We start from the raw sequence: 15951 nt of genomic DNA on the forward strand, positions 1-15951 counted from the left end.
GTCGGGCTCTGTGCTGACAGCTCAGAGCCTGGAGCCTGTTTCAGATTCTGCGTCTCCCTCTCTCTCTGCCCCTCCCCTGTTCATGCTCTGTCTTTGTCTCAAAAATAAATAAACGTTAAAAAAATTAAAAAATATATATTAATTTTATTTGCTCTAATTGTGATTTTTTTCTTTCTTTTTTTTTCTTTTTAAATTAAGAATAGATTATTGACTTGATAGATGAATTAGACTTCAGTATATCTTCTTTGCATTTAGTCCAGAAAAACTTTCCAGAGGTGGAATATGCCAATAAAATATCAAAATGTATTGAAACTGGCTACTAACATACGGAAGAAGAAACGATTCCAGGCAGAATGGTGTTCTTGCACCCATCTCATTCAAAAGGGAGTTCTGTGCCCAGAAGAAGTAAAGATTCTGGGGCCCTCAGTGCACAACTTCCTGTCACTGTTAATAGAAATGAGCACAAATAGACGTGGTTCTTGCCTTCTACAGCAATTCAGAGATATTATCATGCAGTCACAAAGACCTCTATGGGCAAAAGTGGCTTTAATGAGTGTTTGTATTTGATGTTATTAGAAATGAAATGTTTGTGGAAATGTCACTGCACAAGTATGGCACCAACGTGGGGCAAGAGGTGTGATTTTTAATAAAAGCTGGAAGTACAGTTATACTCATGCACATACACACACACACACACACACACACACAAACTCACAAATGTGCTCTCCCTCTTTCTTTTCCACTCATGTTTACTTCATTTACAATTGTAGCTCAATGTAAGTCACACATGAAAGTGAAAGTACTGAATATATAAGCAAAACTTCAGTACATTTCTATTGGTTGTTGCAGCACACTTTGCTCACCTCTATTTTTCTTCCTCATCTTACAGGTGGGAGAAGTGAGCAGCAACATGATCAGGGTGATGTGGTGTAATCAAACCAGAAGGGAAACTTGTGCGATCTGACATCCAGTCCTCACGCTGTAATCATTGAGTGCAGATGATGTCCTCATGCTAGAAGAACACTGGTCATGTTGCAAAAATGCAGAATGATTTCATTTCCTTTAAATGTAATACAAAATTTTATTATGCTTCTCTATCAAATAGAAGAGACTTTAAAACATGTATTCACAAATCAAACTCTCAACATGTATTTACTGGGCCCCAGCTTTGTTTGGACACCATGATAGGCTCTGTTTCTTACCCAGATACAGTAACAGTGCATCCTTGTCATTCATGGGGACATTTTCATTCATTTGATGTATGGGCTAGACGGTTTTCAAGTACTACAAATACAACTATTTGTAAATGTGGGGTTTTTCCTGAAGTTGCTCACAGTTAAAGTGATAGACTGACCAGCAGTTATAAATATAATGAATATTTAATCAATCAAGATAGATGACACTAAGTGACAGAAAAGACCAACTCTAGAATTTGTAGTTTAAGGCAGAAAGTTGTTTGTGGGTTTTTTTTTTGTTTTTTTTTTTGTTTTTATTTTGTTTTTTGTTTGTTTGTTTAAGCTCATGCTAAGTCTCATATAGGGGCAGAGACATGATTTAGGAGGCCAAAAGTAGAGTTTAGGCAAAAAAATGAGAAGGACCTGAACTAAGGAATGCCATGAGACAGCAAGAAGAGGTTGAATTCTAGAAAAAAACCTCATCTAAGGTGCAATGCTATAGGACAACTTCACCAGTTACTTCACCAGTCCTGCAAATATCAGGAGAGTTTCAGCCAACATGGTGGTTATTAGAAAAGTAATCAAGAAAATAAAGAAGCATATTCTGAGTACCAAAGTGATACAGGTATAAGTAATAGTAGAAAGACACCGGTAATACTTATAGTTTAAATCTAAATAATTGTTCGTGTTACGGTTTTGTGTGGGAAAAAAACTTAACATCTAAAATTCAAATTCCATCTACTCTTAACATAGAGAAGCCAAGGGTTTTGATGGGTGGAGAGTAGTGGAACCAGAAACGAAAAAATAAAAAAAAAAAAAAACAAGCTAAGATTCTGTGCTCTTAAGGAAAAGTTATTAAGGAAAGGAAATATACCTAGATAAATTATACATATTTTTGGAAAAATGCATTTAATTTCATGTCCTAAAGTTATATTGGTAATCTGCAAAAACAAAACAAAACAAAACAAAAAAACTTGATAAGATAAAAAATCTGAGGGGCTTCTGGGTGGCTTAGTCAGTTGAGCTTCCAACTCTTGATTTCAGCTCAAGCCATATCTTAAGGTGATAGGATCAAGCCCCATGTCAGTCTCCATGCTGAGCATGGAGCCTGCTTAAGATTTTCTCTCTCTCTGTCTCTCTGTCTATGGCCCTCTCCCCCCACTCGCACTCTCTCTTTCTTCCTAAAATAAAACATTAAAAATTACAAAAGATGAAAAAATCTGAGACAGAGCTAACTAAGAAACTACAAAGAATGATAAATAGAAAACAGTGAGATAGATAACTAGAAAAAGTACTAAGATTTCACTACCAATAATTATGAGTGTATTAACTTCTTCTGTTAAAACACAGAGATTTGCATATTGGGATAAAATTGGGTTTTAAGCTATTTAGCAATGATGCATATAAAGTAAAACATTACACAAGTTTTATTAATATGCCAGGAAAATAATAACAAAATCAGATACAATGATATTAATATCAAAAGAAATAGAAATCTAGGTGGAAAGATTAACTAGAAGAAAGGGTGGTAGTCATAGAATATAGTATATAGTATACTCCATATAGTATATATGTATATATATAATATATATTTTATATATTTTTAATATTTAATATCTAACACAAATGATATTTTATATATTATATATATATAAATATAATATAATCCACCAAAAAGAAATAATATTCATGAGCTTCAGTGAAATGAATAAAATGGTTACAAAATAAAAACTTTGTATATGCAAGGACAAATGAACAATCCCACAATAAAGGTAAAAATATTAATACAACTCTCAAAAAAAAAACACACATGAGAGCACAAGTGGGCAAAAAAAAAGTACTTAGAAGATTTTAATAACAAAATCAACCACCTGAAAATAAATAAATAGTATGGATAGACAGACATAGATACATAGATAAATAGGCAAATGATATATAAAGAGAGAACTTTGAATTATGAAAATAGAGGATGTTTATCTTTTCAAACACAGTGGAATTTTTACAAATCAGCTGTATCTTCAAGTCAAAATATCTCAATACATATCTCAGATCAAAAACAATAAACTTAGGGGGTGGCTCAGTCAGTTAAGCATCTGACTCTTGGTTTCAGCTTGGGTCATGATCTCATGGTTTCATAGGTTCAAACCCCTCACCAGGCTCTGCACTGACAGTGAGGAGTCTACTTGGGATTCTCTCTCTCCCTCACTCTGCTCCTCCCCTGATCATATTGTCTCTGTATCTCTCAAAAATAAACTTAAAAAAATACAATAAACTTAGAAATTAACAAAGAAATAAGAGAAACTACTTGAAAGGAGAAAAATCCTACTTTAAACAGGAATTCAAGTGAAAATTGCAAAATATTTGTGAAAGCATTAGACATTATATATTAAATCATATGGAATGTGGCCAACAAAATCTATAGCCTTATACACCATTAGATAACGAGAAACATTAGAAATAAATCCAGGACACATACATGTCTGTTAGGAATAGCTCTAGAAATAACAAACAAAAAATTAAATTCAGTGTCTTAAAAAGAGAGTGCAAGTTGTTGTTGCTGCTGTTTTTCTTTACTTGAAAAGAAGTCCAGAGATGGGCATTTGCTGGTATCGTTTCAGTGGTTAAGCAGTATCAAGGCCAATGTTTCTGCAATTTTGTTAGCTTTTACCTTATCTCTCCTATTGTCTATTTCTTCTCCAGACATTTCACTCATATCCAAAACAGGGAGGAGGAGAAAAGTAGAGTGTATTAGCCTTTGTCCACCCCTTTGTATCAGGAAAGCAAATATTTTCCCAAAATCCTACTAGTTTTCATTGACCAGAACCATAGCAATTGGCCAATGTTGGCTACAATGGAAAATTTGAAAATAAATAGAGTCAATGGAGGAAATGAATAGCAATAAGAAGATACAAAAAGAAACAGTTAAAAAAGAAAAGCTGCTCAATAAAAATAAAATCTTGTTATTTGAAAAGAGTAATATCATAGCTAAAACTCGGGTTAGTGTTATCAAAGGAAATATATTATGCAAGCCTACATTAGAAATAAGAAAGAAGACATGAACTAAATTTTAAATTTTGGGAGAATGCTAGGTACATCTTTAAGCCAATATTCATAAATATCTAAATGAAATAAAAGATTTCTTAGGTATATGAAATTGTTAACATTGACTCAATAGGCAGAAATCTTAAACAGAAGAATAATCATCAAATAAATTTCAGAATGTATCTACAGTATTTTAAAAGAATGTGATGGAGTCTTATACACAAAATTGCATACAGTCAAAATTCCTTTTAAGAGCACTTAGGAGTCTAGCATAACCATTTGTTTCCCTCCAGAATTGGAAGAGTTTACTGGTTTTTTAGAGGTGGATCAAAAATGAAGCTGCTTGTTTAAATTTAGAGGCATGTTGCATGAAAACATATTATCTTTAGACATGCGAATCACATTCATCTTCATGAAAAATACACAGAAATGGGAGCCAATTGAAGGAAAAACATACTTAAAGTTCCCATCTCATTCTTACTGTGTCTAAAATACTCAGGAATAGAATTTAAAACAAGATTTGTGTGCCTACCAGAATTGAGTTAATACTAAAGATCGTATTTTAAATAATTGGGGAAGAAATTGGCTATTAAATAAATGGTGTTAGGAAAATGATAATTGTCTATCCAAAATGGAGAGGGAGAGAGAAAGAGAAAGAGAGAGAGAGAGAGAGAGAGAGAGAGACCCTTCCTTTCTTGATTTTGTACAAAAAAATTAATTCAAGATGGGATGATAATTTAAGGTAAAAAACAAAATTCTTTAAGTCTTTGAAGAAAATATCAAAGAATATATTTTTAATTTGTATATTGGAAGGCTTTCCTAAGATACAAAACCTAGAATTTATAAAAGAAAAGATTGACAGGCTTTTCTGTACAAAAATTATAAATGTCTACATGACAAAAGACTCTACAAACAAAGTTAAAAGACAAGTAAAAAAAAATATTGGTGTAATGGGATAATATTTTGAGATAATAACTGATTTCTCTCTAATTTCATGTTATACCTGCCACCTAGCCCACCAACTGCCCCCTCCTTGTTTTGGCAGCAGCAAGGGTGTTCTATGTTCATTACCTCCAAGAACAGATGACATCATAATGCAGAGAACTAGAGTCAGTTCTCAGTTTTTGAATTTCTAAAGCCTAGGACATGACACAGAAAAACTATTTGGAAAAAATGTGTTTGTAACCATCTCATTCTCAAGGTCTGATTGTCTTGATTATCAATCAAGCTTCTGTTGGGAAGAAGAGGAGTGGAGAGAGAAATAAAGAGAAGGGCCAAACTGGTAGAGGCTTGGGAACGACATCCTGCCTCAAGCTTCTGTCACAGGATGAGCCTGGTGTGACAAGGGGTACTGTGTGGGGTAGGGTGAATGTGCCAGTGACAGGAAACTCAGAATCTTATATCTCTTTTTCCCAAGTGCAGCCCAGAGTCAAACAAGACCCTAGTTTTCCCATTTCTTAACAGCTATTTGGTGTGGGATAGCAGTGGAGTGAAAACACCTGCATGGTATGTTTGGGAGGACAGATTTGACATGTTCTCACAGATTTCTCTCATGTCCTTCATGCACAAAACAACCAGATTATCCCAGTGCACCAAATAATGGCACTAAAGTAGTAAGTAAAGTCACCTTGAATGGGAACAAAGGATGATTCATCTTTAACTTAAAGATCAAGAGCGAGAACATATAAGGTATTTCCCAGTGGAGGCAGTGTGGATAAAAGGTGACTGAAGACCAGATGCACCCTGCCACCAACACCTTTGTACTCTCAAGCACCAGGAACTTGGCCCAACCCAAAGGAAGGAGTGATGATGGTTGGGTCTCAGATTCAGCTTCTGCCATCTAGTGGAAAGGGTTGTAATCAAAGTATGTGAGAGAAAAATGAGATTTTCACTTCTACCTTTTTGGGTGTCTGGAACCGATTACATTTGCGACATTTATTTGGTATCAGAATACTTAGGGAGGTCCTACAAATCATTACAACGAAGACAGGCATCCTGCCACAAGTTGGATTCTCTGTGAAGCTGACTCCAAGAGAGGGTATACAGTGAGGATACTTATGAGGCTGCAAGTGTGCCCCTCCCCCATAACATGGCAGTACATCTCTGTACACATCAAGAACCCCAATATACAAACAGGCAAACAGGTGATATACAGAAAGGATATATAGGATCTTCAAGTTTACTAATATGCACGGGTATTCAATTCTACACAATAATGAGACTCTCCACACCGCCCCCAGCCACCGATTAACAATATTTTTAAAATATTGACCATATCAAAAGTTGTTGAGGGTGTAAGAAAAGAGCATTTCACATGTTGTTGGGCAGTGTCAATCAACACTTTAGATGTGCATTTTCTTTTGGTCAACAATGGTATGTTTAGGTGCTCTATTTTGGAGAAATATGGAGAGAGGCTCCACAAGTATGTTGTCTGCAATCCTAACTATAGTAATCAGAAGAGATATTTTAAAATACACTTTTGTTCTTCCATTCCACAGAATTCTATACAGTTGTTTAAAAGAATGAGATGAGGTTTACGTACTAAAATATCTCTGAATGAAGTTATTACATGAAAAAAATCAAAGCACAATGACTATAATATCCCATTTATTGATAAAAGGTAAGTATATATATATACATATATCTTGAGAGGGGAATGGAGGTGAATAAATGGGCAGACAGTGCTCACCTTTGGGTTGAGGTCAAGGAAAAGTGAAGAGCGACTTTCATATTTCACTTTGTATATTTCTATCTTCATTTAGTCTTTTGAAAATATGATCATGAAATATTTCTATAATAAAAATAATAAAAGAACTGTGAAACTCACATTTACAATATTAGAAAATAATTTTGCTTTTATTTGGGTTATTTAAAAAATAAACACTTCATTTTATATTATTTAACATCCTCAGCACTTGTTCCAAGCTCCTGACTCATCAGGATGCCCTTCCCATAACAGAGCATAGTGCATGGAGGATGAAATCTACTTCTCCTATTCATCCTCAGGGAGCCATCTCCTGACTGCTGGGGAAAGCAGGACAGGTGAAAGACAGGGACACACCGTGGGGACAGGGGAAGCCAGGAACCGAGAAGGTATCTGATCATTCCCAGAAAGACTATGGACCCGTTCAGTCTGAGAGAAAGGAAAAACAAGCAAGCAAGAGCACCTGACTAGAGCATTTTGGAATAATACATAACATTCCCACTTAGGATTCCATCCTTTGCAAATCCTTCTTTGCAAATATATTCTGCATCCCCCTTTTCCAGCTCAACTAAGCTACCAAAGGACATAGGTTCTGTTTTAATCTTCTGTATCCCCAGTGCATATGCCTAACGCAGGATACCACACATAAGAAATTCACTAACTGTGTGAAAATGGATTGGTCTATCTCAATGTTGCCTCTGTTGGCTAAACACTCCCAGTGTGTAGGCACTACATGATAAGGTAGTAGAAAAACAAGGGATTTCCTCCATTAGAAACATGTGTTCTAAAGCTACATAGCAAAGATAAAGAAACTGCCATTCTTTTAAAAAAAATTAAACATTTATTTATTGTTGAGAGACAGAGAGGGACAGCATGCAGGGGAGGGGCATAGAGAGAGGGAGACACAGAAGCAGAAGCAGGCTCCAGACTCTGAGCTGTCAGCACAGAGCCCGACATGGGGCTTGAACTCATGAACCACGAGATCGTGACCTGAGCTGAAGTCTGACGCTCAACCAACTGAGCCACCCAGGCGCCCCAAGAAACTGCCATTCTTAATGATCTTGTGTTTCTGATGTACTCAATTCATTTTGAGAAGGATTTTTATGAAAAAGATGTTTCTATAAGGTGAGATAGTGTCTTTCTGATCTATAGTCAGGGAAAACTTCCTAAAGGAGCTTAGTTTCAGAGATAGCAGGTGTTTGAAGAGCAGGCATGTGTTCAATGTGTAAAGGATGCCTTATGGGACCTCTTTGAGGCATGAATTGGGCATGACATGAGTGCAAGAAAGATGGACAGGGACACATTTAGATGAGCTTTTGCCAAAACAGAAAAGCTCATAGAGGAACACAGAATAGGACAAAGAATGAAATCGAGGCCGCAGTTGTTGGCTCTGATAGATGTGATACAGAGATGAGAAAACGTTGAAGAGATGCACATTGTGGGTTCTAGCTAAACACTAGGGAGATATGTTAGCCTTGGCATGTTGACTCAGAGTAAGAGGGATAGGATTGAGATTCAGAGATGAGACACCTAAAAGATGATTGGGCCCTTGGTGCTGTGCTGGGACTAGCTCTGTGCATAAATAACATCCTAGTTGAATTTTATCCAAATCCATACATTGGCTCATTGGATATACCTTGGTTTTAGTCAGAATTGCTGAATAAGACCCTTCCCTGCCTGAGAAACTCCTTGACTGTATTTTTGGCTGCTCTGAAAAAAGCAGGCTCTTCCAGCCCTTCCATGCTATTCAGTAAATTGTTCCTTCTCTAATCAGCAAAACCTGGCAGCCCTGGGGGGATGGGGAGAATATTTTTCACATGGGCCACCTATGTACAACTATAAGTTCCGGGTCAGTAAATTGCTTGAGTCTGTTCAATATGCTCTTAGATATAAAGGACAGGCAGCATTTACCCCAAGCATTTCCTTCGGCAAGCACCTGTTCTGGAAGTTATTCTCCCTGAGAATGAGGATATTTGGTGCTTGCTGTACTCCAATTGCTAACACAGGGTCTAGAATGTAGTCAGTGTTTTTTTTAATTGATCTGAACTGCCTCTACTTTTTTCATTTATTCTACTTCCCCACAGTTAGAACGGTCTCCTTCACAAAGCTTACCATTAAGAACCAGTTTGGCTTGCATGGGACATTTCACGCTGATCTCTTCTCTCATGGATTCCTTATGACCATAACTGTCTGTAGCAAACATCTTAGAATGCAATTCTGCATTGGATTATATAAGTTGCTTATTATTCCATGTAAAGTCTTGTGTTCCAGGTAGCTCTGTGACCTATCTGGAGTCAGTTATCCTTTTTGAGTCTGTTTCCTCACCCAGAAAATAAGAACAAAAATAAACACCTCACAGGATTTTTGCTAAAATTAAAAGAGGTAACAGAAAGAGCTTGCAGAAAGAGCAAGCAGAGTTTCTGCTGAAGGGTAGGAGTCTGGAAGTGTTAACTGGCTTTCCTTCCCTGTGCTAGGTCCCCCACTTAGGAAACCCATCTTTTTTTTTAATTTTTTTTAAACGTTTATTTATTTTTGAGACAGAGAGAGACAGAGCATGAACAGGGGAGGGGCAGAGAGAGAGGGAGACACAGAATCTGAAACAGGCTCCAGGCTCCGAGCGGTCAGCACAGAGCCCGTCGCAGGGCTCGAACTCACAGACCCTGAGATCATGACCTGAGCTGAAGGTGGACGTTTAACCGACCGAGCCACCCAGGCGCCCCTAGGAAACCCATCTTAAACATATTTATATCTGCAACACCTCATAAAATGTTCAGCACAAATTATAAAAATCATAGAATTATGGGATTTCAGGTGTAAGAGGGACTTAAAGGTCATAGACTCCAATGGCTTTCAAAATTTTTATTGTAATGCACATTTTATACCAGGACACATTGTGTGTGTGTGTGTGTGTATGTGTGCTGAAAATTTTTATTCTATTCTAGTCCATTCATCTTAAAAACTGCTGACCATGGCCCAATACATTAATTTTGTGGCCCATAATGTGACATGACTTGCAATTAGAAAATACTTACCTATCCAGATTCTAGATCAGCCACCCAAGAGATGGAAATACCCTCTCAACACGGTCCATTCCACAGTGACTGTCCAGCATCCATCCACTTAGGTAAGAAATATCCCGTACTGAATACGGTGTCAATTTTGAGGCAGTAAGTATGAAGCAATGCTGAGGCCACAAAAGATGCTGTCAGAGTGTCCACCTTACACTGCTGTCATGCACCAGACAAGATGCATCTATGCCTCCTCTGCTCTCATGGAGGAGAAGCTCGTTCTGGCCTTTCGATATGCGTATTTCTTTTGCAAAAGTTCTGACTAAATGAAGTGGCTGCAGCAAGGATACCAATCAATTATTCGTAAGGTCAGGAGACGTCTCCATTCTTCACTTCCATGGTGCTTTCCAAATGCATCCCTTATCATTCCTTATGCGCTCACACTCAAACTATGTTGGGATGTGTATGGGTGATTGAGACAGTGCTTCCTGCTGGCCAAGAAGTGGGAGGTGTCCTACATAGGTGGACTAGCTAGAAAAGGTGGGCCTTAGTTTCTCTAGAGAAAAAGGAAATCTAGGATGTCTTGGAGACAGAGATGCCCATTTGCTCACAGAGCAGGAAAGGAGACATATTCCCAGCAAAGATATAACATAACCTGGACTGGTCTCACAAACACACCCGAAATCCTGCCTAAGGTGCACAGGTTCAAGAGCTCTCCTGCCATTTTCATTTATTTTAGTTGTTCTCTCTGAGAGTCCTCTCTGCCCCTCATCCTATTGAGGGCAGAGAGGAACCTAAAAAGAATGCAGGAGTCTATGCAGGACCAGCTCACTTCCTTTCTCCTAGCAAAAGTGTTGCTCTCTGTTGACTGAAGTGCAGAAACCAGCCTTTACTCTTTTATTTCTCATTCAGTGAAGAGTTTGGGGTTCAGGCATCTGAGAGAAGAGACCTACTTGAGGAGATAAAAAAAAGGCATCTGCCAAAAGGGACAAGTAGTCCACTTGGGCTTCCATCACAAAATGCCATAAACTGGTGGCTTAAACAACACACGTTTATTTTCTCACTATTCTGGAGACCAGAAGTACACAGTCAAAGTGCCAGCATTCAGTTTTGTTTTGTTTTTTTTCAACGTTTTTTATTTATTTTTGGGACAGAGAGAGACAGAGCATGAAGGGGGGAGGGGCAGAGAGAGAGGGAGACACAGAATCAGAAACAGGCTCCAGGCTCCGAGCCATCAGCCCAGAGCCTGACGCGGGGCTCGAACTCACGGACCGCGAGATCGTGACCTGGCTGAAGTCGGACGCTTAACCGACTGCGCCACCCAGGCGCCCCCAGCATTCAGTTTTTAATGAGAACTAGCTTTCTCGTTTCCTGGCTTGCAACAGCCACGTTCTTTCTGTTTTAACGTGGCCTTTCTTCTGTGTGTACCCATGTTAAGAGGTTCAGGGCAGGGGGAAAGATTTGATATAAAGATGCCAGACCTATTGGATTAGGGCCCAACCCTCAAGATCTCACTTAATTTTAACAACTTCCCTATCCCCATCCCCAGATATAGTCACATTGTGGGATTAAAGCTTAAACTATTAACTTTGGTGGGGGACACAGTTCATTCCATAACAGGAAGGCTTATTATGCTTTGTACTAGGGCCAAGATATGTATCCCAGGTGGTTCACTCATAAATATCTGTTGATGTTGCTAATAATGTGTCCAGAACAGAAGAGACCTATGAGATTAAACCTTGTCTAGGACAGGACCTCATTTTAGGAGGAGAAATTCACTCAGTTTAAGTTATGGCAAATGTCAACCTAAGTATCAAATAGGACTTTTTTTTTTTTTTTTTTTTTGACTCAGTCATGGCAACCTGTGATTTAATTAATAGCTTATCTTAGTCAATACTTTAAATATTATTCATGGACAACATTGGGAAGCACCTCTTACTTCATAATTTCCCTGGACCCTAGACCAGCCTCACAAAGCTCTGTATGAGACATGTAGCCAACACTAGACACTTCCAGAAGAGAAGAATGAGTTAATAAGTGCTTCACCTGCACTTTGAAAGCTCATATTTTCTAATATGTATTTACATATTTCCTGGCTAAGTATACTGAGGACTAGGAGTTAGGACTTCTAGGACACTTATAGACTGATATGTGATTCTCTTCTGATTGACTTAATCCATCTGCTTTCCAGAACATTAAGCATAGGTTAAGGATAGGGTCTTCAAGAGGAGTTTCCAGTAGCATATTAGGATCTACACACAGTTCTAACAATCAACTAGCCCTAGGCTGGAAGGAGGTGATGAAGGAGAGGGCTGAGAAAGTGGGGAGTTTTTGAAGGGGGGTAATTATTCAACCAACTTATTTCTTTTTTTAAGTCTCAACTCCAAAGTCTATGTTCCAGATGCCCTTTGCATCAGACAACTAGTTTTCTTCCCTCTTCTTCCTACCCAACCTGCTCCTCTCCACACTTCTGCCCCACTTCTCTCCCCACCTAATTTTGCCTGAGAAATTAATATCTGTCTTTCAAGCAAGAACCTGGGGTCATTATGTCCAAGAAACTTTCCCCATGGGTTTTGCTGGGCACATCTCCCTTGCATTTCTATGTATTGTGGGCTTCTTTCTACTGCAGCATTTACCATTGACCACATTTTATTGCAATCATCAATTTACTGATCCCCTTCCCCACATCAAATGTAAACATTTAGAAATCAGGGGTCATGTCTCAGTTGTCCCTATATATTACATGCCTAACATAGTCCTTGGTATATGATTAGTGCATAATAAGTGCTGAATAAATGAATAAAATATTTTTCTTTGATCCCTGTATTTCCATGAGAGATTGACCGTAGCATTTCAACCCATATGCATGTTGCCATCATGGAGATGGGAGAAAGGAAAGATTGTTTTCCTTGGCAGTAACCGAAGCATCACTGATTTTTTTTTTCCCAAATGAAACCTAGTTTCCCTGGGACTGAGTGGTTTCCTGAGATACAGGTATTTTACTTCTAAAATCAAGCGCCAAGATAGGGATGATCGTCCTAACTGGGACCACTTGATTCTGCATTTATGAGATTTCTGTGATAATCACCTCCCTATGTCATTGGATCTAATATTTTCTGTCACTCAGGCACATGGATTAGGCTATATCTGAATCAGCTTTGGCAGGTGAGGGGCTAACCATGCCTTGCTAAGAATTTTCCAGGTCATCTAGATAGATGTGTCTCAGACATTTTTCCTACTCAAGTTCCCTTGCCCAGAGTCACCCTGTTCTCCTTTCTCTTCTACCCCATTATCTATTCTTCTCTTCTAGCAATAAAACTCCTGAGTTTTAAAGATGATAGAACTAGAGCAGCTGCCTTTGACTCAGAGGCAGAGCCACATGCTGAGGATGCCATAGCTGCTCCACGGATTCTGTGCCATTAAGTGAGAGATGAATAAACTTATTTTATTTAGAGTGTGGTCATTTTCAGTCACCTTATCATAGAGATTACTATCTACCCTAAATAATATATTAGTCAGGGGTGCCTGGGTGGCTCAGTAGGTTAAGTGTCCGACTTCCGTTCAGGTCATCACCTCACAGTGCATGAGTTCAGGCACCGCGTTGGGCTCTGTGCTGACAGGTCAGAGCCTGGAGCCTGTTTTGGATAGTGTATCTCCCTCTCTCTCTGCCCCTCCCCCACTTGTACTCTGTCTCTCTTTCAAAAATAAATAAACATTAAAAAAATTTTAAAGTATATTAGTCAAACATTATTTTCTATCTATAGAGCTCATGATTATCCACCTATTGAAAAAAACTCAGAGATTTCCAATCCCAGAGATCCATGGAATCAGTAATGACAAAATCAATAACAAACACTACTGCCATTTAGTGAGCATTTACTTACTGCCAGAAGGGACCTTTTGTGAGAAGGCCCTTAGGATGCATGAGCTCTTGTTATCCCCACCACAGTCCTCTGTGGTGAGTTTTATTTTCTCTATTTTGCATATAAGAAAATTGAAGCTAAAGATGATGTGATTAGTTCAGGTTATACAATAATTGAAGAAGTAGGGTTTGAATCCTGACCAGCCTTTCAAACATAAACTTTAAAGGACTCAAATCACTTTTCCTAATATCTGATTCCATAGAAATAAAAGAAGTTATTCAGAGGTCAAATTAACCTCCCTCTTATCCCAGTCTCCTGCCAAGACAAGCATCTTGACTTCTGTGTTACCTACCTTCTCTGTGATTCCCTTTAGTCTCCTCCACCATTTATCTTGTTTTCTACCTTACTATCAGAGCTGTATGTATAAACAAAAAACTATTATTCATCTACATAAAAACTTTCAAAGGCACTCCATTACCTCCTGAAGCTATTCTTAGCTCCTCAAGTTGGAAGGAATATTGAAATCATGTCTAATATATTAAAAAAAAAAAAAACCTCAGCTAAGATGAGGCAGGGGAAATGCTGGGAAATAGTAAAACAGCACGGAAGCCCCACCTAACATTCTGCATCTGGAAGCCAGGTTGGGCAAGGATGTCAGCCTCAGAGAGGATGTGAGAACACAATTGCAGAGCAAGAGCAACCCTCCAAGACAATATGTAGCAGAGGATAAAATATGGAGGAATTACTGAAGGAACTGAATTTTAAGCCAGGCTTTCAAAGAATCAGGAGTTGGAAGAGAGGATTGGCGTTTACTGAGAATGGCAAAAGCCCAGAGAGGGTGAGATCATGCACAGAAGACTACAGACTGTTTGACTAAGGCAGAGTGGTCAGTCCGGGAGTCTGGAACATGAAGTTGAAGCCAAATGGAGGACCATCTGATAAAATGAAACAAAAAAGCTTCCCCTGATGCATCAAAATCTTCCCATTTCTTCTGTACTCTCCTCATATCTACATTCTCAGTGAACCTCTAAGCTGAAAAGAAAACAAAATGAGCAAACAAACAGCAAAATAGAATACCAATATTTATTAAACACTTATTCTATACAGGCAATATGCAGTATCATATGTCATCTGATTTATTCTCTTAAATATAGTAGTTGCATTTACATATCTTATCTCATTCAATCCTCATAAATGTTCCATGAGAAAGATGTTATTATTATCTCTAGTTTAAAATTGAGAAAGTAGATACCTAGAGAGAATAATTCACATAAGATCATACCCTAGCAAGTTTCAGCGTCCAAATTCAGCCTAAGTCTGAATTCCAAATCCAGAGCCTTTTCCATAACAACAATCCCTAAATATGGTATGTAAGACTCTTCCTCATGTGGGATTAGCCACATCTCCTATCTGGTCATCTCAGCTCCTTCTGACATGGGCTCTCCTTGAATACCTCCATTCATTAGGATGTGCAACTCATGGAGCCTGGATTTCTCAATTTCATCATCATAAGGGATATTTTCTCTTCCATACCAATCAATCAACCCCCTCTTGCCTTCTCTTTTTCTCTATAAGGGTAAGAACCCATCATTTAATACTTCAACCATACTCCTGCCAGGTTTCCAAAATGTCCATGCATCCTTCCTCTCCTTTATGTTGACCTGAAAAAGTCTTCAACCCTGGATCCATTCAAGTGTCTTCTGTCCTCCTGCACAGGGGCTGCTAAGAACCTTTGGAAAAAAATCACAACTTTCAAACAATTTCATGGTCTCCAACTGCTACTGGTCCCTTACCATTTCACCAAGATACTTCTATCATTCCCGAGACACATTTCTTCCCCATTGTCATGCTCTCTTCTCCTCCCTCAGAAGATGGCATTGCCTCCCATTTCACTGGGAAAAAAAATAAGTCACCATTCATTCATTCATCCAACAAATATTTATTGAACTTCTATGATCCAGGGATGCGTCTAGGTTCTAGGGATACAATAGTAAACACAGAGATGAAAATCCCTGAACTTGTAGAGCTTACATTCTATTGGGAAGTGACATACAGTAAATAAATGAGCAAGTTTACTACTACAGAGTATGTCTGATAGTGAAGTTGTCATGGAAGAAAATAAAGAGGGGGCAGGGAAAGGGAAAATTGATATTTTAAGT

The 15951-nt window shown here is 38.2% G+C and overlaps 1 long non-coding RNA gene across 1 annotated transcript; it reads right to left on the reverse strand.

Moving 5' to 3' along the window:
- Positions 1 to 731: 731 nt before the first annotated feature.
- On the reverse strand, positions 732 to 5260 carry LOC132662329 (uncharacterized). Its single transcript, XR_009602571.1, has 2 exons — positions 5221 to 5260; positions 732 to 1060 (listed from the first exon to the last, which is right to left on the reverse strand). It is a non-coding gene; the product is annotated as an uncharacterized LOC132662329 (long non-coding RNA).
- Positions 5261 to 15951: the final 10691 nt, after the last annotated feature.

Source organism: Panthera onca, chromosome D1 (assembly GCF_046562875.1).
Source record: "Panthera onca isolate mPanOnc1 chromosome D1, mPanOnc1 haplotype 2, whole genome shotgun sequence".
Taxonomy (NCBI): Eukaryota; Metazoa; Chordata; class Mammalia; order Carnivora; family Felidae; genus Panthera; species Panthera onca.